The sequence below is a fragment of the Salvelinus alpinus genome, chromosome 37 (assembly GCF_045679555.1).
Source record: "Salvelinus alpinus chromosome 37, SLU_Salpinus.1, whole genome shotgun sequence".
NCBI classification, from domain to species: domain Eukaryota; kingdom Metazoa; phylum Chordata; class Actinopteri; order Salmoniformes; family Salmonidae; genus Salvelinus; species Salvelinus alpinus.
In genome coordinates this window covers 894,050-916,461 of record NC_092122.1, presented here as the reverse complement: position 1 = coordinate 916,461, position 22,412 = coordinate 894,050, and positions in this window count along the sequence as shown.

The window sequence follows — 22,412 nt, the reverse complement described above, 5'->3', positions numbered from 1 at the left end:
AGGTCCACAGACGATGCAATCACCATCACACTGTACACTGCCCTATCCCATCTGGACAAGAGGAATACCTATGTAAGAATGCTGTTCATCGACTGCAGCTCAGCATTCAACACCATAGTGCCCTCCAAGCTCATCATTAAGCTTGAGGCCCAGGGTCTCAACCCCGCCCTGTTCAATTGGGTGCTGGACTTTCTGACGGGCCGCCCCCAGGTGGTGAAGGTAGGAAACAACGTCTGATCCTCAACACTGGGGCCCCACAAAGGTGTGTAATCAGCACCCTCCGCTACTCCATGTTCACCCATGACTGCATTGCCATGCACGCCTCCATCTCAATCATCAAGTTTGTAGATGATACAACAGTAGTGGGCTTGATTACCAACAACGACGAGACAGCCTACAGAGAGAAGGTGAGGGCACACGGAGTGTGGTGTCAGGAAAACAACCTCTCACTCACCGTCAGCAAACAAAGTAGATGATCGTGGACTTCAGGAAACAACAATGGGAGCACCCCCCTATACACATCGATGGGACAGCAGTGGAGAAGGTGGCATGTTTTAAGTTCCTCAACATTCACATCACGGACAAACTGAAATGGTCCACCCACACAAACAGTGTGGTGAAGAAGGCGCAACAGCACCTCTTCAACCTCAGGAGGCTGAAGGAATTTGTCTTGTCACCTAAAACCCTCACAAACGTTTACAGATGCACAATTGAGAGCATCCTGTTGTGTACTGCACGACCCACAACCGCAAGACTCTCCAGAGGGTGGTGCGGTCTGCACAACGCATCACCAGGGGCAAACTACCTGCCCTCCAGGACACTACCTGCCCTCCAGGACACTACCTGCCCTCCAGAACACCTACAGCACTCGATGTCACAGGACGGCCAAAAAGATCATCAAGGACAACAACCACCTGAGCCACTGCCTGTTCATCCAGACGGCGAGGTCAGTAAAGGTGCATGAAAGCTGAGGCCGAGAGACTGAAAAACAGCTTCTATCTCAAGGCCATCAGACTGTTAAACAGCCATCACTGACACAGAGAGGCTGCTGCCTACATACAGACTCAAAATCATTGGCCACTTTATAAATGGATCACTAGTCACTTTAATAGTTTCTCTTTAATAATGTTTACATACAGTATCTTGCATCTTGTATCTTGCATTACTCAACTGTCAACTGTTTTCTATACCATCTATTGCATCTTGCCTATGCCGCTCGGTCATCACTCATCCATATTCTTATTCCGTCCCTTAACTTAGATTTGTGTGTATTTGGTAGATGTTGTGGAATTGTTAGATTACTTGTTAGATATTACTGCACTGTCGGAACTAGAAGCACAAGCATTTCGCTACACTCGCAATAACATCTGCTAACCATGTGTATGTGACCAATAACACTTGATTTGACTTTTATCGATTTGAGTAATGACTACAAAATCACTTTAAGTATCTGTGCTCAGATATATTAAGTGCAATGTGTTTCCTCAAAAGTTTTGAGTAATGACAGCACGTTGGGCTTTACAGTGTGGGGTGTCGTGATATATTAGACCATTTCTGAAGTCACTGTCTCTCTGAAGTCACATCCATCTGTACACTGGAAGGAAACCTTGGGTTCGTCCCAAACGGCACCCTATTCCCCGTAGTGCACTACTTTTGATAAGAGCCCTATGGCTCCCTATACAAGGAATAGGGTGCCATTTGGGACACAAAAACCAGTCAGATGGATGGATAGAGTCTCTTTAGGTATGGGTTGCCATGGAAACAAGTGCTTTGCAGTGGCTAAAGCGACAGAGACACAGTGTCTGGACGAGTGAGACATGAATGATTATTTAAATTTTTACAAGCTATATGGGGGCAATACCAGAATAAATGATTGAATGATTCTGTCTCTTCGCAGCATAATCTGCAGAGCTGAGATTGTTGTATGCCCCATTTATACACTGAGTATACAAAACATTAGGAACACCTGCTCTTTCCATGACACAGACTGACCAGGTAAATCCAGGTGAAAGCTATGATCCCCACTTGTTAAATCCACTGTAGATGAAGAAGAGCAGACAGATTAAAGAGGGTTTTTTAAGCCTTGAGGCAATTGAGACATGAATTGTGTATGTGTGCCATTCAGAGGGTGAATGGGCAAGACAAAATATTTAAGTTCCTTTGAACAGGGTATGGTAGTAGGTGCCAAGCGCACAGTTTTGAGTGTTTCAAGAACTGCACTGCTGCTGTGTTTTTCACGCTCAACAGTTTCCTGTGTGTATCAAGAACGGTACACCACCCAAAGGACATCTAGCCAGCATCCCTGTGGAATTGAGGCTGTTCTGAGGGCAAAAGGGTATACAACTCAATATTAGGAAGGTGTTCCTAATGTTTTGTACTCTCAGTGTATAACATTCTGTTGGTGGCAAGAATTTTGTATAGCAATATAAATTGAAAAACTCGAAGTGTGGAATCAACTGTTGTTTTGTGAGACTAATTCATTTTAGTAATTGTGTATCATTTCCAACTGCCGACCAAAGGAGGGGTTCGTGGCTACTGTATCACAGGGTAAAGAAGGAGTAATCTGTGAAGGAGGCATTTGGCTCTCACACCCTCTGAAACTGTATTGCTACTGCCTCTTACCGTAGCTAACCAACGATAGAGGTCACCTTTGGATACAACATTCTCCTAATATAACCTCTTTGATAACCAAACAAAGATATTATCTTCAAATATATTATTTTATTTTATTGGAAGGAGGGGGTGTTTGGATAATTTAAACATAAACATTTTGCTCACATTTATATGTCATGAACAGCTTCTGTTTCAATTCTGCCACAGAAGTGGAGGCTGGAGAGAGGAGCTATAGGAGGACAGGCTCATTGTAATGGCTGGAATGGAATTAATGGAACAGTATAAAACCACATTTGACTCCATTCCATTAATTCCATTCTAGCCATTACAATGAGCCCGTCCTACTTTAGCTCCTCCCACCAGACGCCACTGTGCCACAGAGCCTACAGTAGCCTATATTTAAGTTTCTATAAACCCTGACACATGAATCCCAGCTTCACTCATCTTTTCTTAGCACTGAATCTCCAATGAAAACATTGTCAATCACGAACCCTATAATAGGAGGTGTACTGTGGCTGTAGGCCTGGAAACAGGGAAAGTGAACCATGATGAGAACCCTAATGACTCAGTCATTCCAATGACTGAAAGGCTGGGTGAGTCTACTGATTGTTACTCTACTGCTGCTTGCTTCTGGAGAATGGAATCATAGCCGTGTGTGTATGTGTGTGTGTGTGTGTGTGTGTGTGTGTGTGTGTGTGTGTGTGTGTGTGTGTGTGTGTGTGTGTGCATAGACACTGTCATTATAAGGGCACAAGATGAGACTCAGATGCAGACACAGGAGGCAGATGGTTAGAGTCCAAGATGTTGATTAACAACCCAAAAGGGGTAGGCAAGAGAATGGTTGTGGATAGGCAAAAGGTCAAAACCAGTTCAAAGTTCCAGAGGTACACAAATGGCAGGCAGGCTCGAGGTCAGGGCAGGCAGAATGGTCAGGCAGGCGGGAATGGAGTCCAGAAAACAGGCAAAGGTCAAACCCAGGAGGACTAGTAGAAGAGAAAAGAAAGAAAAGCAGGAGCACGGGAAAAACCACACTGATTGACTTGAACATACAAGACAAACTGGCACAGAGAGACAGGAAACACAGGGATAAATACACCAGGGAAAATAAGTGACACCTGGAGGGGATGGAGACAATCACAAGGACAGGTGAAACAGATCAGGGTGTGACAGTCATTAGCAGTGCTATTACCCATAAGCATACCATCCAGGCAGCTAGCTACCAATAGCAAACATTGCCATGAAAATGAATGCAACGGCACGGCTCAGTTCATCTTCAATGTGTGTTTGTGTTTTTAAAGAAGGAATATATGGGAGTGTGTTGGCAGGTGATCGCAGCACAACAAGTTTATAGAAGCAGTTCTGGAAATATTAAATGTATCCTAGTCAATCTGTCAGTGGGTGAAGTGATGGAAATCGTTTGCCTTTTTATGATGTGTTTTGAGTCAAATGGAGTGTTGGAGTCTATTTAGGTATGACAGAGTGTACACTGTAAGCCATGAAGCCCTAATGATGACGTCTGCTCAGTGCTTTGTAACTCAATAATGGAGTAATATTTAATATTTGTTCACCAGGAGTGTTGGTTTACACTAGCAACGTCATGGGGCCCTCATCACTCAAACAGTGAGAGTGAGTTGTGGAGAGGAGGGGCAGGCGTAAAAGACTCATGTGACCTAACACAAATTGGCATCTCCACTCCCCCCACTCCCCTCACCCCACAAACACCCTTCTGTGCCAAAATATCCCCTGCAGTAAAGACACATACCTGTCCAGAGCAGAGTGCTGGTCGTCACGGCATTATTTACAGCATTCCAGAGGGTTTCTGTAATCTTGTTGAGCCAGACAGGTCTCCTCCTCACACACAAATACGCACACACACATACTTGGGAGTACACACACACACAGTCGTGCATACAAACACTCCTTACCTCTCCTCACCCTCCTTCCTCACTCCTTTACCCCCCCCCCTTCCCCCAGGACCTTATGGAAGGTTGGGCTGCAATCACCAGTCCAGATGCCATCTATAGACAGCCCTATTTATATTGCCATCAAAGAAATGGATTGCCCTTTCCGTGTGACTGACTGCTCCAAGATGGAATACCGGAATGGAACGCTCCATTGTTCTTCTTGCTGTAGTCATTCTGATTCTGCATTTGGTGATGTGTCTAAAGTGCTCAGAATTTCCGCACTATTTGAGTTATGTCCGTCATTGACAGCACAATCATCGTATGGTGTTGTGTTGGAACAAAACAGAATCTGCTACAGCCCTGGATTGACATGTGGTATATTTATGTCTTCTGCTTTTAGTTGAAATGGAGGAATATGTTCACTCTACTGAGCAAAGCAAGCTCAGAGGTGAAGGTTGTTTTAAGGTTAGCTTAAGGTCATTCATCGTTTTCTTATGCAATTCATCATACTGACGGTTTGATATCTGTGAAAGGCCAGCCACCCACTTACAAAACCAGTTCATCAATTGCTAAGGGGAATAGATAACTACTGATATTTTCGAATCATAGTTTACTCCAATTGTATATATTTTTTGCAATAATGTTAATAAAAAAAACATAACCCCAAAAGAACATCCCACCCATATTTACTCATGATTCTCATATTCCGTCTATAAAATACAGTCTACTCTCTTTCTTCTCCTTTCGAGCATCATTTTTTATCATTACAAGCATTTCACTACACCAGCAATAAAATCTGCTAAACACTTGTATGTGTCCAATAAAATGTGATTTGATTTGAAAACCCATTAAGAGGAAATCTTTTTTGAGGACCGTTCTTTGGTGGAGGCCCCATCAGCCAAGCCCCATGCTGTGATCAGGATGGCGTGCTATTAGTCGCTGACTGAGAGAGGATTGGCACGTTGTAAAATATTTATGGAATTCCCCTCGATGGCCCACTGTGATTCCTGATGCCCGATTGCACTAATAGATAGAGACCAGAGGACATTATGGATAACGTACACGGTGTCACTTTTTACCAGAGCTGATGACTAAGTGGCAACCCAGTCTAGTTACATTGACCACCACCCATTTATTTTTACACTGCTGCTAATCGCTGTTTATTATCTATGCATAGTCACTTTACCCCTAACTCTATGCACAAATTACCTAGACTAACCTGTACCCCGCACATTGACTCGGTACCGGTATCCCCTGTATATACAGTCGTTCTTCCTTTAAAAGTTGCTTAGTACTGCAGCACAGCTTGTGGGCTGCCGCATAATTCTATTGCACATTTTTTAAGTGTCACCCATTGTTGACATTAATGCCAGTTAGTGCTAGTTTAACCACCAGAGGTTATCTTTGAGAAGCATTTGACTGTTTTTAATATTGGCTGTACTAGAGAAATTTCAAACCTTTTTATGTAAGAATTATTTTTTTTTGCTTCATTAATTTGATTAATATTATGGTGTTTCTATTCCAAGAAAAAATAAATGATACATCTGACAGACAGCGCCTGATTAAGTAACACTGAACAAATATTAGATAGAGGCAGATGTTATAGGAAGAGCCATGGACGTATAGCTGAGGGAAGGTGGGAAGTATCTGGGCAACTACAGTACCTTTTATTTAGCGAGAAGAAAATAGGAGAATAAGAAAGAGAGAAAAAGTTTTGTTAACATGGCGGGCTGGGGGGGGAAGAGGTGACTGGTTTTTAAAAGTTGGTGCTGTACAACGTGACCGGTCGGGAGTAGGCTACTAAGGGACTGCGAGTGAAGAGAGAAATAATCCTAACATTGATTTATCAAGACCAATCCCCATGCTTGTCTGAGGAGCGCGAAACAGAGTCGGCTATTGCTTCAAATTCTATTGTAACAATTAGATGACTTTGGGTGTTCCAGTAAGCAACAATTTGTTGCCTTCATTACCTTACATTATTCTTAAAAGAATAACAGAGAAAAGAAAGGAGCCTTAAAATAATTAAACAATAAAGTGATTGAATTCACAAATGCATTTGGCTGTTTATAATATTCGCCGTCAACCAAAAACACAGCATCTACCGTGGTATTCCATTTCCAGCGAAACAATTCAAACCATTGACTCGCTGATGGTTGAAGATGATGAGCGATCGGCAAAGGCAATCTGGAATCTGCTGGCATCACCGCACAACATCAACATCGCTCTAATACAGTCAGAAGACAGTTGAAGAAACTTGGGTGGACTCATGACAAGGCTCTGTAAGACATGTTAGTCATACAGTGGCTTGCGAAAGTATTCACCGCCCTTGGCCTTACAATCTGCAATTAAAATAGATTTTGGGAGGGGGGTTTGTATCATTTGATTTACACAACATGCCTACCACTTTGAAGATGCAACATATTTTTCTTGTGAAACAAACAAGAAATAAGACACAAAAAAACAGAACTTGAGCATGCATAACTATTCACACCCCCAAAAACTTTGTAGAGCCACCTTTTGCTGCAATGTAACGTCTGCTTCCAACACGCACTTTCAAACACATAGATCCCCTGAACGCAGCTCACTCTCCAGATCCAAGTCACCTGAATTCTGATCACCTGTTCACACACCTGTATGTCATTATCACATACTATTTGGTTCAGTTCTTTGCACCCCATCATTGGGGGTATTGTTTGCTTTGTGACAGGTTTCTAGTCGGAGCTCTGTTTTCCCTGCAATTTAATCCTCCTGTGTATGATAGGTTTTGCCTGCCTCACTAACGATGCCTCTTGTCTATTCCCTGCCTGTACGTTAGCCTATCGGATTTTCTGTTATCAACCGATTGCCTGATCTCCTGGATGACATTACTAGCCTTATCCCTGCCTGTACTGTTTTTTATTTTTTTATTTCACCTTTATTTAACCAGGTAGGCTAGTTGAGAACAAGTTCTCATTTGCAACTGCGACCTGGCCAAGATAAAGCATAGCAGTGTGAACAGACAACAACACAGAGTTACACATGGAGTAAACAATAAACAAGTCAATAACATAGTAGGAAAAAAAAGAGAATCTATATACAATGTGTGCAAAAGGCATGAGGAGGTAGGCAATAAATAGGCCATAGGAGCGAATAATTACAATTTAGCAGATTAACACTGGGGTGATAAATCATCAGATGATCATGTGCAAATAGAGATACTGGTGTGCAAAAGAGCAGAAAAGTAAATAAATGAAAAGAGTATGGGGATGAGGTAGGTAAATTGGGTGGGCTATATACCGATGGACTATGTACAGCTGCAGCGATCGGTTAGCTGCTCAGATAGCAGATGTTTAAAGTTGTTGAGGGAGATAAGTCTCCAACTTCAGAGATTTTTGCAATTCGTTCCAGTCGCAGGCAGCAGAGAACTGGAAGGAAAGGCGGCCAAATGAGGTTTTGGCTTTAGGGATGATCAGTGAGATACACCTGCTGGAGCGCGTACTACGGGTGGGTGTTGCCATCGTGACCAGTGAACTGAGATAAGGCGGCGCCAGTGGGTCTGACGACGAACACGCAGCGAGGGCCAGCCGACTAGAGCATACAGGTCGCAGTGGTGGGTGGTATAAGGTGCTTTAGTAACAAAACGGATGGCACTGTGATAAACTGCATCCAGTTTGCTGAGTAGAGTATTGGAAGCTATTTTGTAGATGACATCGCCGAAGTCGAGGATCGGTAGGATAGTCAGTTTTACCAGGGTAAGTTTGGCGGCGTGAGTGAAGGCGGCTTTGTTGCAAAATAGAAAGCCGACTCTCGATTTGATTTTGGATTGGACATGTTTGATATGAGTCTGGAAGGAGAGTTTGCAGTCTAGCCAGACACCTAGGTACTTATAGATGTCCACATATTCTAGGTCGGAACCATGGTGATGCTAGTCGGGCGTGCGGGTGCAGGCAGCGACCGGTTGAAACGCATGCATTTGGTTTTACTAGCGTTTAAGAGCAGTTGGAGGCCACGGAAGGAGTGTTGTATGGCATTGAAGCTCGTTTGGAGGTTAGATAGCACAGTGTCCAAGGAAGGGCCAGAAGTATACAGAATGGTGTCGTCTGCGTAGAGGTGGATCAGGGAATCGCCCGTAGCAAGAGCAACATCATTGATATAACATCACTGTTGCCTTTTTGGACCCCCTGTGTATGACCTTCTGCCTGCCTCTGGACCCAGCAACCTGCCTACCCCTGTGATCCTTTACAAATAAACACCTGCGCTTAAAACCAGCTCTCTGTCTCCCATCGTGTTCATTACAAGCAATTACAGCTGCAAGTATCTTGGGGCACGTCCCTGTAAGCTTGGCACATCTAGCCACTGGGATTTTTTCCCATACTTCAAGGTAAAACTGCTCCAGCTCCTTCAAGTTGGATAGGTTACGCAGGTGTACAGCAATCTTTAAGTCATACCGCAGATTCTCAATTGGTTTGATGTCTGGCCTTTGAGTAAGCCATTCCGAGACATTTAAATGTTTCCCCTTATACCACTTAAGTGTTGCTTTAGCAGTATGCTTAGGGTCATTGTCCTGCTGGAAGGGGAACCTCCGTCCCAGTCTCAAATCTCTGGAAGACTGAAACAGGTTTCCCTCAAGAACTTGCCTGTATTTAGCGCCATCCATCATTCCTTCAATTCTGACCAGTTTCCCAGTCCCTGCAGAGAAAGAAAAATCTCCACAGCATGATGCTGCCACCACCATGCTTCACTGTGGGGATGGTGACTCGGGGCGATATTTTTTTATAACCCAACCCTGATCTGTACTTCTCCACAACTTTGTCTCTGACCTGTTTGGAGAGCTCCTTGGTCTTGATGGTGCCGCTTGCTTGGTGGTGCCCCTTGCTGAGTGGTGTTGCAGACTCTGGGGCCTTTCAGAACAGGTGTATAAATACTGAGATCATGTGATAGATCATGTGACACTTAGATTGCACTTGATTTAACTAATAATGTGACTTCAGAAGGTTATTGGTTGCACCAGATCATATTTAGGGGCTTCATAGCAAAGGGGGTGAATACATATACACACACCACTTTTCCATTTTTAATATTGAAATATGGAACTTTTTTTTTTTTTCATTTCACTTCACCAATTTGGACTATTTTGTGTAAATCCATTACATGAAATCCAAATAAAAATAAAGTTTAACTACAGGTTGTAATGCAGCAAAATAGGAAAAACACCAAGGGGGATGAATACTTTTGCAAGGCATTGTATGTATTCTTTTTTTCCCACACATTAATTCCTTATGGATCCATAAATATATTTCAAGTCCCTAAACTCGGCAAGAGTCTATTGTCCTGCTGATAGTTGAAATGAGCATCTGCATTTTGAAAGAGTATTTTTATCATCATTTTTATGAACGAAAGCTCAAAGATATGATGAATAAATACTGTGCAGTATATCATTTCCATGACGTTTTGAAGGATGCATGATGTTTTAGTTAGAAATGTACAACTTTAGAGTACTTAATTGACTACATTGCAAGTTGGGGGGGATTTTCTTTCACACCTAGCCCGAGCTATCCTTTTGTAAAGGTTGAAGAGTCTATTGCCCTGCTGATAGCCCATAATGGAAACGTTGTTTGCACCCATAGGTTTTAGGCCTGCAGTAGGTTATAATAATCCATGCCTTCTGGGAATGTCTAAAAGTTCAAAAGTTACAATAATGTACTATAGGCCTAATAATGCTAAAGATAACGCTTAAATAAAACTAATAACAGTCTTTACTGTCTGCTGCACATTTTTCATTGTATTCCATTTCCAGCAAGGCTATTCAAGCGATCGACTCACTGATGCGTGAAGATGATGAGCGATCAGCAAAGGCCATCTGGAATCTGCTTGCATCACGGCACAACAACATCGCTCTATTCACAGTCAGCAGACAGTTGAAGACACTTGCGTGGACTTATGGAAGGGTCCGTAAGACATTTTATATATATACAGTTGAAGACGGAAGTTTACATGCACTTAGGTTGGAGTCATTAAAACTCGTTATTCAAACACTTCACACATTTCTTGTTAACAAAATTATAGTTTGGCAAGTCGGTTAAGACATCTACTTTGTGCATGACACAAGTAATTTTTCCAACAATTGTTTACAGACAGATTATTTCACTTAATCACAATTCCAGTGGGTCAGAAGTTTACATACACTAAGTTTACTGTGCCTTTAAAACAGCTTGGAAAATTCCAGAATGGCTTTAGAAGCTTCTGATAGGCTAATTGACATCATTTGAGTCAATTGGAGGTGTACCTGTGGATGTATTTCAAGGCCTACCTTCAAACTCAGTGCCTCTTTGCATGACATCATTGGAAAATCAAAAGAAATCAGCCAAGACCTCAGAAAAAAATGGTAGACCTTCACAAGTCTGGTTCATCCTTGGGAGCAATTTCCAAACACCTGAAGGTACCACGTTCATCTGTATATATAATATAATACTACGCAAGTATAAACACCATGGGACCACGCAGCCGTCATACCGGTCAGGAAGGAGACACGTTCTGTCTCCTAGAGATGAACATACTTTAAAAAAAAAGTGCAAATCAATCCCAGAACAACAGTAAAGGACCTTGTGAAGATGCTGGAGGAAACAGGTACAAAAGTATCTATATCCACAAAAAATCGAGTCCTATATCGACATAACCTGAAAGGCCCCTCAGCAAGGAAGCAGCCACTGCTTCAAAACCACCATAAAAAAGCCAGACTATGGTTTGCAACTGCACATGGGGACAAAGATCGTACTTTTTGGAGAAATGTCCTCTGGTCTGATGAAACAAAAATAGAACTGTTTAGCCATAATGACCATCGTTATGTTTGGAAGAAAGAGGGGGAGGCTTGCAAGCCAAAGAACACCATCCCAACCGTGAAGCACAGGGGTGGCAGCATCATGTTGTGGGGGTGCTTTACTGCAGGAGGGTCTGGTGCACTTCACAATCATGAGAAATGAGAATGATGTGGATATTTTGAAGCAACATCTCAAGACATTAGTCAGGAAGTTAAAGCTTGGTCGCAAATGGGTCTTCCAAATGGACAATGACCCCAAGCATACTTCCAAAGTTGTGGCAAAATGGCTTAAGGCCAACAAAGTCAAGGTATTTTAAATTCAGAACATTAACCATGTGTGTTCTCTTGTTTTGTGACTGTTCTGTAGTTTCGACACAATGATTAGTCTAACAAACAAATAAATGTGCTTCCTGCAGTGTCCCAGGCATGGATCAAAGCTGGCGAGACATTCAATGACTTCATCTTCACAGACTAATCAACCGTGGCCCTTGAGCAATTTGCTCAAAATTCCTGCAGAACAAAAGGAAGATAATCAAGCATGCCGAGTCCCAAGCATCCCCTCGAACTCCATGTGTGGGGGGCAATTTCTCGCCAAGGATCAGGCCCCTATTTGATTTTTGATGGCAAGTTTAGCTATTTACAAAGTGTGCAAAGCTGTCATCAAGGCAAAGGGTGGCAACTTTGAAGAATCTCAAATATATTTAAATTTGTTTAACACTTTTTTGGTTACTACATGATTCCATATGATATTTCATAGTTTTGATGTCTTCACTATTATTCTACAATGTAAAAATAAGGAAAAACCCTTGAATGAGAAGGTTTGTCCAAACTTTTGACTGGTACTGTATTTATTTGACATATTACCACGCCTATTTCATAAGGCCTTATTTTGAGGGCCTAGTTTTACCCTAATATACTGTAGGGCCTGAAACTCCTTTGCCCATCATTATCATATTTCCCAGCATGCTCTATTGCAGGTTGAGTTTTAGAATTGTTAGTTTCAATATCTGTTTGTGCATGTACAGTACATTGATTGATTGATTAATATTATGCTACACAAAGATAAGTAAATAAAACATTCTAAACTTATCCAATCATTGAGTTAGATTTGTTTCACACATTACTGAAATTTTTGTTTCAGTTTAATTATCTAAGGAAGTTTCTTCACAATGTTCCAAACCCTGGCAGTCATTTTAAAGGCAGGTGAATAACAATTTCAATTGTTGGATAGCCTAACTCTGGTTGGATTGCAATAGGAATTACACATCATGTTGCAAGCCAGCATAATGTGACTTGCAGGTAAGGTTGAAAAATGTTGATACCTTTCCAAAAATTCCCACGTTATGCATCTGGGAATTTTGGGAAAGTCACCCACAACCTGTATCCAGAGTAACTTCCACGGTTGGGAAGGCTATATGAGACAGTACAGTGTACAGCAAGCAGTTTAGCGGATAAACCTGCAGGCCCCGGTAGCATTATTAATAAAACCAAAAGCTTACCCTGACTTGGAAGAGGTACAGTCTTGTACAGCCATAGCCAGCTAGCTAACATATCATTGTTGGCTGCCATACCCCATTTGTGTCAAGGTACAACAAGTTGTGCCTTCTATTATGGGTCTTTGGGCAACAATGTTGTGCTGGACTGTCAGTTGACTAACTGTAGCCCGTCTGTTGCTCTGCATAATTTGTGTCACCCTCCTTTGCCCTCTTTCATCAATGACCCGTTTTCGAACACTGGCCTGATGTTGGCTGGATCTCCTTTGGGTGGTCGACCATTCTTGACACACAGGAAACTGTTGAGCATGAAAAACCTATCAGAGTTACAATTCGTGACACACTCAAACCAGTACGCCTGGCACCTATTACCATACACTGTTCAGAGGCACTGAAGTCTTTTATCTTGCCCATTCACCCTCTGAATGCTACACATACACAATCCATGTCTCAAGGCTTAAAAAAAAAATCATTCTTTAACCTGTCTCCTCCCCTTCATCTACACTGATTGAAGTGGATTTAACAGATGACATCAAAAAGGGATCCTAGCTTTCACCTAGATATGTATGTTCAGTATACTCTATATTCCATCTAATACTACAATAATTGATAGCGTTTCATCATTTGTGCAACACGTGGATACGTTTTCATTTTATAGCCAACCATTTCTTACCCTGCTCTGAGTGGGCACAATGTTTATAGTGCACAGGAATGTTTGCAAGACTCATGAGGTAGAAGTTCTGTTTATTTAATTCAATGTATGGTTTATTAATTTCCCTTTTTCCCGGTTCGAAGTTCTGTGGGTCTGTGTCCTATGTCTCTGTCATTTTTGTTGTGCGTAATAGGAGCACGTGTGCCTCAGTGTGCGTAGAAATAGGCTATGTGGCCTGCCACCATGCTTTGCGGTCAGAATGTCGAATAAAAGAAAATGATTATTCAATGTATGCATTGTTTAAAAATATAATGAATAATAATGAAGTCTGATTAAGACAAATGTACCAATGTAACAATGGAAGTGTAGATTGTAGAACCAGTTTATTGGTTGTAATTGCTTAGTCATATTTCAAAAACATTCACTTTAGTTTTTCTGTTGAGTATCATAAATGATTGACACTACACAGCATACGCCTCAATCTTTGATGCTTCATTTTGGTCCTTGGAGCCAAGTACTTATATTATTTAGGCCTACCTGTTTGAGTTCCTGTTAGACAGATTCGATTTGGTTTCTCAAGGGGAAGCTGTACAGTCTTGCCCTCTACCAGTGTCCGTTCAGATTGGGGAGGTTAAGCCTGATAGAGAGTCCATTTCTTTTGTGCTATTGCCTTCGGAAATTATTCCTACCTCTTGACTTTTTCCAAATGTTGTTACGTTACAGACTTATTCAAAAATGGACCCCCCAAAAAAATCCTCAGCAATCTACACTCAATGACAAAGTGAAAACAGGTTTTTTGAAAAAAAAATAAAAAAACGAAAACACCTTATTTACATAAGTATTCAGACCCTTTGCTATGAGACTTGAAATTGAGCTCAGGTGCATCCTGTTTCCATTGATCACCCTTGAGATGTTTCTACAATTTGATTGGAGTCCACCTGTGGTAAATTCAATTGATTGGACACGATTTGGAAAGGCACACACCTGTCTATATTAGGTGCCACAGTTGACAATGCATGTCAGAGCAAAAACCAAGCCGTGAGGTCAAATGAATTGTCCGTAGAGCTCCAAGATAGGATTGTGTGACATCCATCATTCTTAAATGGAAGAGGTGTGGACCCACCAAAACTCTTCCTAGTTCTAGCCATTTGGCCAATCTGAGCAGTCGTGGGAGTAGTGCCTTGGTCAGGGAGGTGACCAAGAAGCCAGTGGTCACTGACAGAGCTCTAGAGTTCCTCTGCGGAGATGGGAGCACCTTGCAGAAGGACAACCATCTCTGCAGCACTCCACCAATCAGGCATTTATGGAAGGGTGGCCAGACAGAAGCCACTCCTCAGTAAAAGGCATGATGGCCCATTTTGAGTTTGCTCTTAGACCATGAGAAACAAGATTCTCTGGTCTTATGAAACCAAAATTAAACTCTTTGGCCTGAATGCCAAGCGTCACGTCTGGAGGAAACCTGGCACCATCCCTACGGTCATGCTGTGGGGATGTTTTTCAGTGGCAGGGAGACTAGTCAGGATTGAGGGCAAGATAAATGAAGCAAAGTACAGAGTGATCTTTAATGAATACCTGCTCCAGAGCACTCAGGACCTCAGACTTGGGTGAAGGTTCACCTTCCAACAGATCAACGACCCTAAGAACACAGCCAAGACAACGCAGTAGTGGCTTCGGGACAAGTCTCTGAATGTCCTTGAGTGACCCAGCCAGAGCCCAGACTTGAATCCGATCGAAAATCTCTGGAGAGACCTGAAAATAGCTGTGCAGCAACGCTCCCATCCAACCTGACAGACCTTGAGAGGATCTGCAGAGAATAATGGGAGAAACTCCCCAAATACAGGTGTGCCAAGCTTGTAGCATCATACCCAAGAAGTCTCAAGGCTCCAAAGGTGCTTCAACAAAGTACTGAGTAAAGAGTCTGAATACTTATGTAAATGTTATATTTCTGTTTTTTTTTTTTTCATATATTAGCAACATTTTCTAAAAAACGTTTTTTGCTTCGTCATTATGGGATTTTGTTTGTAGATTTATGAGGGGAAAAAAACAGTTTAATCAATTTTAGAATAATGCTGTAACGTAACAAAATGTGGAAAAAGTCAAGGGGTCTGAATACTTTACTTGTATATTTTGTATGATATGGCACTTTCACCATTGATCACCAAGACCTGTAAATACATCTAAACTCTGCGCACTTCCGCCTGTCAGCCTGCAGATTTCATGCCCTTATTACTGCTACAAGGTACATATTTTACAATTACATCGGCTAATAAAGATATGTTGTTCACAAATTAATGAAAAAGGCTGTCTGACAGCCTCAAATAGACAAAAACATGTAGTTGAACAAGTCTTTGCATGTATATAGTGGCAAGAAAATGTATGTGAAGCCTTTGGAATTATCTGGATTTCTGCATAAATTGGTCATAAAGGTTGATCCGATCTTCATCTAAGTCACACCAATAGACAGTCTGTTAAAACAAATAACTCACAAATAATTATACATTTTCATGTCTTATTTAACACTGTGTAAACATTCACAGTGCAGGGTGGAAAAAGTATGTGAACCCTTGGATTTAATAACTGGTTGACTGTCCTTTGGCAGCAATAACCTCAACCAAACATTTCCTGTAGTTGCGGATCAGACCTACACAACGGTCAGGAAGAATTTTGGACCACTCCTCTTTACAAAACTGTTTCATTCTTGGGATGTCTGGTGTGAACCGATCTCTTGAGGTCATGCCAGAGCATCTCAATCGGGTTGAGGTCAGGACTCTGACTGGGCCGATCCAGAAGGCGTATTTTCTTCTGTTGAAGCCATTCTGTTGTTTATTTACTTCTGTGTTTTGGGTCGTTGTCCTGTTGCATCACTCAACTTCTATTGAGCTTCAATTGGCAGATAGCCTTACATTCTCCTGCAAATGTATTGATAAACTTCATTTTTCCGTCGACAATAGCAAGCTGTCCAGGTCCTGAAGCAGCAAAGCAGCCCAAACCATGATGCCCCCTCCACATACTTTACAGTTGGGATACGTTTTTGACGTTGGTGTGCTATGCTTTTTTTTCTCTACACATAGTGTTGTGTGTTCCTTGCAAACAATTCAACTGTAGTTTCATCTGTCCACAGATTGTTTTGCCAGTAATGCTGTGGAAAACCCAGGTGCACTTTAACAAACTGCAGACGTGCTGTAATCTTTTTTCTGTACAGCAGTGACTTCTTTCGCGGTGTCCTCCCATTAACACCATTCTTGTTTAGAGTTTTACATATTGTAAATCCGTCAACAGAGATGTTAACATGTTCAAGAGATTTCTGTAAGTCTTTAGCCGACACTCTAGGATTCTTCTTAACCTCATTGAGCATTCCTCCCTGTGCTCTTGCAGTCATCTTTACCTTACGGCCACTCCTAGATAGAGTAGCAACAGTGCTGAACTTTCTCAATTTATAGACAATTTGTCTTACCGAACATCAAGGCTTTTCGAGATACTTTTGTAACCCTTTCCATCTTTATGCAAGTCAACAATTCTTAGGTCTTCCGCGATCTCTTTTGTTCGAGGCATGGTTCACATCAGGTAATGCATCTTGTGAATAGCAAACTCAAATTTTGGGAGTGTTTTTTCTAGGGCTAGGCAGGTCTAACCAACATCTCCAATCTCGTCTCATTGATTGGACTCCAGGTTAGCTGAATCCTGACTCCAATTAGCTTTTGGAGAAGTCATTAGCCTAGGGATTCACATAATTTTTCCAACCTACTGTACACTATGAATGTTTTAATTATGTATTCAATATAGACAATAAAATACAATAAGTTGTGTGTTATTAGTTTAAGCACACTGTGTGTCTATTGTTGTGACTTAGACAAAGATCAGATCAAATTTTATGACCAATTTATGCAGAAATCCAGGTAATTCCAAAGGGTTCACTAACATTTTCTTGTCACTATAGATACATTGTATTACTTGTCATGAGACTTGACTTGAAAAGTTGTGACTTGCTCTTTGAATACACGACTTGGACTTGACTCGAGTCTTGACCCGTTTTACTTGGGACTCAACTTGAGACTCGGACCATGTGACTTGAGACTTGCTAGTGACTCGAGTAATAGTGACTTCTAGCCCCGTCTTATTAATGATATCTATTGCTTTTATACATGTTTTACAACTCGAAAGTCGTCTTTATTCTCGCTCAAAAAACTCCTGTGTCTTATTTTTCAAATTGTCATGTTTAGTTTCTAAATATCTGCGCAAGAGTGAAGTTTCCCATGAGAGAGTAATGGTTAACGTGATTGGATGTTAATTATTTGACTAGGCTACCTATATTTGACATTGTGTTGTAATTTTGCTGAACACTAGATGGTTTAATTATATTTTTGGCAGTGAAACAAAGCTACTCAGGCAAGAGAAAAACCTCACCTGTCACATGTGCTCCCTCTCCGGCCTCTAGGTCACCAGGCTGCTCGTTATGGCGCACACCTGTCACCATCGTTACACACATCTGCGCATCTTCAGACTCACCTGGAATCCATCACCTCCCTGATTACCTTCCCTATATATGTCACTCCCTTTGGTTCCTTCCCCAGGCATTATTGTTTCTGTTCCAGTGTCATGTCTGTTGTTCATGTGTTCTTGTTTTGTTCTACGTTACGTTTATTTATTAAAACACTCACTCCCTGAACTTGCTTCCCGACTCTCAGCGCACACGTTACATCACCCAAAAGTATAGCCCCGTTGGAAATATAAATGTACTGTTTGAATATGTGAATTAAAAAAATTATAATATTGAGAAAAAAAATGTGAAACACATTTATATTTGGCGTAACCCCGACGGCATTGCACATACCCCAGTTTGGGAATACTTGCTCTACAAGCTATGCAACAACCACAATCAAGTTCCTTTGAACAATATAATAGTTAAATCTTTAACACTTTCAAAGGTGTTTAACGTAAGTACAGTGTGACTCATGCTCTCTGAAAAGAGTGTACATTTTACACTTTCAGAATTAAATATACACCATTTGTTTGTGAACTGAAGATCCCATCCTATTATCTCTCCAGTCAGGCCTGGATTGGACTCTGCATCACTCAGAAGGGTGTTAGAACACTATCATTAGAATTTAGATGTCTTTCCATTCAATTCTAATTCTGTGGTTAAAACATTCTAATGTTTTTAGATTATTATCATTCTATGAGGCAGAACAGAAGACGCTACATTATCTCCATGGGGCTCTATTTGCAGCAGGATACACACAAAATTCTTCCACTCTGGCAGAGACTAGATGAAGGGAAGTGCGAGGGCTATAACGAGGGAGCTAATGTTCATTCCTGAGCTGGGTAGAGTGAAAGCGTCAGGGAGGCTGGTAGGGAGCTGGGAACAGCACTGGGTGTATGGGTGGGTGCCAGCGGCGCAGCTGCTGCTAAATATGTCCACTCTGGACCACCATAAATAGAAAGGGTCAGTTCAGGATACACACTCCTCCACCTCCTTTCTCCATGAGCACCCGCCTCGTTTTGTGTCTATTCCAGCAGGCTCTGGACTCGAAAAGAGAGTGTGCGTGTGCGTGTGCGTGTGTGTGTGTGTGTGTGTGTGTGTGTGTGTGTGTGTGTGTGTGTGTGTGTGTGTGTGTGTGTGTGTGTGTGTGCGCGTGCGCGTGCGTGTGCGTGTGTGTGTGTGTGTCTGTGTGTAAACGTCTCTCTACATTGGAGGCTGCTGACGGGACTGCTGCTGTCACAACGGCTGCTTTATTTTGGCTCCTGCTACCATGACGACCCTGTGGGACAAGTAGTGTGTCTGTCTACCTCAGATCAGATCAGATCAGTGCTGGCCAGCGCCAAATAGGGGTGTGTGTGTGTTGCATCAGAGATGTTTTACATTTCACAACTAACCTATAATGAACTGTTGTTTTGGCTGAAAAAGTAGACAATTTGTATTGATGTTATTTGTATTCAAACATTTGCACAATAGATATATTTTTGTCTAAATGTGTCAGTAGAGGAAAGACCATGCCTCTGATGCAAGAGTGTTTTCCCATACACTTGGCCCATCACTGTCGGGCATCGCACTATGGTTCAATTGTTACATTGAAAGTTATACTATGGGCAAATCAATCTGTCATCTGAGGCAGGCCATTCCACCTCTGGCAACTTTTGATAGCTGGCTTCTCAGTTATGTCTGTGTGTGTGTGTGTGTGTGCTCCTGCCTGTTTGCCTGCCTGCCTTCATCCATGTGTGTGTGCCCATGCATGCCGGGATATCTTCATATATGTGTGTGCAGTGGTGGAAATAGTACCCAATTGTCATACTTGAGTAAAAGTAAAGATACAGTACCTTAATAGAAAATTACTCAAGTAAAAGTGAAAGTCACCCAGTAAAATACTACTTGAGTAAAAGTCTAAAAGTATTTGGTTTTAAATATACTTAAGTATCAAAAGCAAATGTAATTGCTAAAATATACTTAACTATCAAAAGTAAAGGTGAAGTATAAATCAGTTCAAATTCCTTATATTTAGCAGACCAGATGGCACCATTTTCTTGTTTAAAAAAAATATATAATATAATCCTAGTGTAAATCAGTTCAAATTCCTTATATTTACAGATAGCCAGGGGAACACTCCAACACTCAGACATAATTTACAAACGAAGCATGTATTTAGTGGGTCTGCCAGTTCAGAGGCAGTAGGGATGACCAGGGATGTTCTCTTGATGTGTGTGAATTTAACAATTTTCCTGTCCTGCTAAGCATTCAACATGTAACGAATACTTTTGGGTATGCATGGAGTAAAAAGTACATACATTTCTTTCAGAATGTAGTGAAGTAAAAGTTGTCAAAAATATAAACGTCACACCCTGATCAGTTTCACCTGTCCTTGTTATTATCTCCACCCCCTCCAGGTGTCGCTTGTTATCCCTGTGCTTCCTGTCTCTCTGTGCCAGTTCGTCTTGTAAGTTCCAAGTCAACCGGCGTGTTTTTCCCGTGCTCCGACCTTTTCTGTTCTCTTTTTCTAGTCCTCCCGGTTTTGACCCTTGCCTGTTTTCTGGACTCTGTACCCACCTGCCTGTCCAGTCTGCCTGCCCTGACCTCGAGCCTACCTGCCACACTGTACCTCCTGGACTCTGAACTGGTTTTGACCTTTTGCCTCTCTCAAATATCAAAGATTCAAACCATCTGCCTCCCGTGTCTGCATCTGGGTCTCGCCTTGTGCCCTTTTAATAAATAGTAAATTAAAGTACAGATACCCGAAAAACGACTTAAGTAGTACTTTAAAGTATTTCTACTTAAGTACATTACACCACTGCGCCTGTGTGTATCTCCCAGTGGCAGAACGGATGCAGAGCGCGTGCTATGTGTGCAGTATATATTTGCATGTCATCCATTTTAATGAGTGTTATAGCATGACGGGCCTTTTCTGCAAACTCTACCCTCAGTCTCAGTCTTGGCACACAGCCCACAGGCTCGTTACAACACTTCCTCCTACTGAACGGAACGATTAAAAGTGTGTGTGTGCTTGCTTGTGAGTGCCTGTTTGTGTGTGTGTGTCTTTGTGCATATGATCAGTTGCATGACACTGATTGGACATAACCAGTGCCTCCTAGCCTTAAACAACATGATTGTGAAATCAAAACCATTCTGCATCTTATACAAAGAATGACCTGAATACTTCTAGTAAGTTGTAGTCAAAGAAAAATCATTATTACATGAAATGTTTATGTGGTACTGACTCAAAACTAAATGAGAAGTCACACCAACTAAATGTTTTAAAGATATGATAACAAATTAACTTTTTTAACCACCACGCTCTACTGCAGGTAGATTTTTTTTTTAAAGATATTTTTAATATCTGTGTTTTGCATGTACATTGAGTGATTGATTGATTAAATGTTGTGCTACACAAATAAATATTTATTTTCTCTAAACTAATCCAATCGTTGAATTTTTGTACCCGTTAATGAAATGGTTGTTCCGGTTTCAATGACTTAGGTAGTTTCTTCCCACTGTTCTTAACCCTGGCAGTCATTATGAATGCAGGTTGCATGTGAATACAAATTTCAACTGATTTGAAAAGGAATTACACATCGCTTTGCAAATCAGCATGATTTGCAGTGTTCATTTTACAATTCAATCGAGAAGGCAAAGCACGCTGGGAAATGATTGGAGGTACAGCTTAGATGGGGAGTTACATTTAAGTATACATTACAAAAGGTATTTTGTAAGTATACCTTACAAAAGCATTTGTATTACTTATATGAAGGTAGTACTGCTCACTTCAGTTGTTTAAGTTCATTAACATTTTTTTTTTAGGTAATCGGTTTCCTCAAAATGTTTGAGTAGCCAGAACTTTTACAGTTTGGAGGTATTTTTATCATTGGATGAATATATTGAAGCCTTGGCCTGAAAAATTGTTATTTCACAGTTTTCTGTAATTATTTTGACGGAATAAAGGTGATCCTATCTATTTTCTGTCATTTGAACAATGTGGATTTCGAAATGTCATGATTCCTGGTTTGCTCCCTTACTGTCATGTTGTCTATGGTTCCTGGAAAATAGACTATGGCTATTTTATTTTTCCTTTTATTTTCCTCATTATTTTGTGGAACTTCCAGGCCTACAGAGAGACAGACAGACAGACACCATGGCCATCCTGTTGTTTCTAGTTTCCTTCAAAAGGCATAACAAGTGGAGGTGCTGACAAAATAATAACATTCCTGAAAGATCGTAATCCTTAATCGCATTCTACCCATTCTAATAATACCTTACTAGATAGAACATTTAGAACGCCTGATGGCTCAGGGATACCCTCATGAATAAAAGACTATACTGTATAAATACTATTGTATTCACTGTAGTGTTTTGCGAACTAAAGTCTGAAAAAACACTATACTGAATACTGTATTATTTACAGTGAATACTGTAGTATTTACTGCGGTACTTAAAGTTAACTGCAGTAAAATAAAACTGTAGTACATAA